The sequence below is a fragment of the Penaeus japonicus genome, unplaced genomic scaffold (assembly GCF_977035675.1).
Source record: "Penaeus japonicus unplaced genomic scaffold, GWHDUDI00000001_assembly GWHDUDI00000001, whole genome shotgun sequence".
Lineage (NCBI taxonomy): Eukaryota > Metazoa > Arthropoda > Malacostraca > Decapoda > Penaeidae > Penaeus > Penaeus japonicus.
The window spans coordinates 52,899,640-52,902,139 of NW_028234403.1; positions in this window are offsets into that span (position 1 = coordinate 52,899,640).

Consider the following 2,500-nt stretch of genomic DNA (forward strand, 5'->3'; position numbering starts at 1 on the left):
GACAGATAGATAGAGAGAGAGAGAGAGAGAGAGAGAGAGAGAGAGAGAATTAGAGATACAGACAGATAGATAGATAGATAGATAGAGAGAGAGAGAAAGAATTAGAGAGAGAGGAAGAGAGAGAATTAGAGAATCAGAGAGAGAGAATTAGAGAGAGAGGTAGAACCAGAGAGAGAGAAAATGAGAGAAAGAGGCAAAAAAAAAAAAAAAAAAAAAAAAAAAAAGCCGAGAACGGTTTGCCTTGCATGTCTGCACTTTGGCCGATCGGCTGACCAGGAACCTAGCCAAGGTTGGCTTAAGCAGAGCGGATTCAGAAACATGACTCAAGGGCTGTACTTGAGCAAATGGTATGATTATGGTTGCAGATTGGAGCTCAGAGTGTCGGCAAATGTGCAGTGTGAGGTGAGTGAGGTTTGCAATATGCTGTGAGGTTTGGTTGAGGTTTGTATGTGTGTTTGTGTGGGTGGAGGAAGTGATGTCTGATTTTATAACGGATTTTATCTTTATTTTATTCTTATTTCTTTTCTTTTTTTCTTATTATTATTATTTTTTTAAAATATGGGAATGTTTTTTGTTTTGACTTTTCTATTTTTAAGAGTGTATTTTTTCTTCTTCTTCTTCTTTTTTGTCATAGTGTTGTGGAATTGAAAGATCTTTTTCCACATTGAAGAAAAGAAATTGATTGACGCCATACCAAGAGAATCATATTTTTAGACTACGATTTCGTGCAGAAGAAATGAAGTGGAATCTAATATTTACACCCTACCCCTCCCCCCCTCACCTACCCTATCCTCCAAAACCCACCCCACCCCATTAAGTGCTTCCCCCCCCCCTCCTCTCCTCCACCCCATCAAGTGCCTCATCCCCCTCTCCTCTCCCCCCCCCCACCCCCACTCACCCTTCTCCTACTCCAACTACATCTTCCCCACCCTCAAAAAAAAAAAAAAAAAAAAAAAAATACATCAAACTAAAAAAAATAAATACTCCCCCCCAACTTCCCTCCACCCCCCCCTCAAACCCTACCACCTCCCCCCTCCCCTCCTTCCCTAAAAAAAAAAAAAAAAAAAAAAAAAAAAAAAAGATCGAGCGAAACCACACATATCAGATGAAGAGAAGCGAAATGACGGGTTGGTCACTGCTTTGACCAGGTAATCCAGAAGTCCTTCGCCGACGGAGATCGTGACGGCGCGGTCGGCGGGCTGGGCTCCTCTCACGAATGTGGGCCACTTCTGGTAGAGCGAGAGGGCCATGCAAAACGCAGAAGGAGGAGGTGGGAGGGCGAGGGCCTGGAGGGCCTGGAGGGCCTGGAGGGGATGTAGGAAGAGAGAGGAGGGGAGGGGGGATGTAGGAGGAGATAGGAGGGGAGGGGGGGATGTAGGAGGAGATGCAGGAAGAGAGAGGAGGGGAGGGGGGAAGGAGGAGGGCCTGGAGGGGTTGCAGGAAGAGAGAGGAGGGAAGGGGAGAAGGAGGAGGGCCTAAGGAGATTCAGGAAGAGAGAGGAGGGGATAGGAAGGGAGGGGGGGAGGAGGGCTTGGAGGGGAGAGGAGGGGAAGGGGGAAGGAGGAGGGCCTGGAGGAGACACAGAAGGAGGTAGGAGGGGAGGGGGGAGGTAGGAGGGCCTGGAGGAGACAGAGAAGGTAGATGGGGAAATACAATGTGAAATTGGAAGAAAAAAAGACACAAAAGAGGAAGAAGATAAAAAAGATGAGGAGGAGGGAAAGGAAGAAGATGAATAGGAAGAGGAAGAAGATGAAAAGGAGGAAGAGGAAGAAGATGAAATGGAGGAGGAAGAGGAAGAAGATGAAAAGGAGGATGAGGAAAAAGAGGAAGAAGATGAAAAGAAGGACGAAGAGAAAGAGGAAGAAGATGAAAAGGAGGACGAAGAGAAAGAGGAAGAAGATAAAAAGGAGGAAGAAGAGAAAGAGGAAGAAGATGAAAGGCAGGAGTAGGAGGAAGAGGGAGCAGATAAAAAGAAGGAGGAGGAGAGGAAAAGGGAAAACATGAATAGGAGGTGGAGGATGTAGAAAATGAAAAGGGAAAGAGATCTATCATGAATCCAATATAGGTAGAAACAGGAAGGAGAAGGCGGAGGAAGAATAGAAAGTAGGAACAGGAGGTGGAGTTACAAGGAGGAAAGGAAAAAGGAGGAGGTGGAGGAGGAGTAGAAAGTAGGAACAAGAAGTGGAGTAGTAAGGAGGAGCAGGAGGAGGTGGAGGAGGAGTAGAAAGTAGGAACAAGAAGTGGAGTAGTAAGGAGGAGCAGGAGGAGGTGGAGGAGGAGTAGAAAGTAGGAACAGGAGGTGGAGTTACAAGGAGGAAAGGAAAAAGGAGGAGGTGGAGGAGGAGTAGAAAGTAGAGTAGGAACAAGAAGTGGAGTAGTAAGGAGGAACATAACTTCGAGGTTCAATGAGGAGGAGGAGAAGGAGGTAGAAGAAGGAGGAACAGATATTGGAGGAGGAAAGAAAAGGAAGAGAATTAGCAGGAGGAAGAGAAAGAGAGAG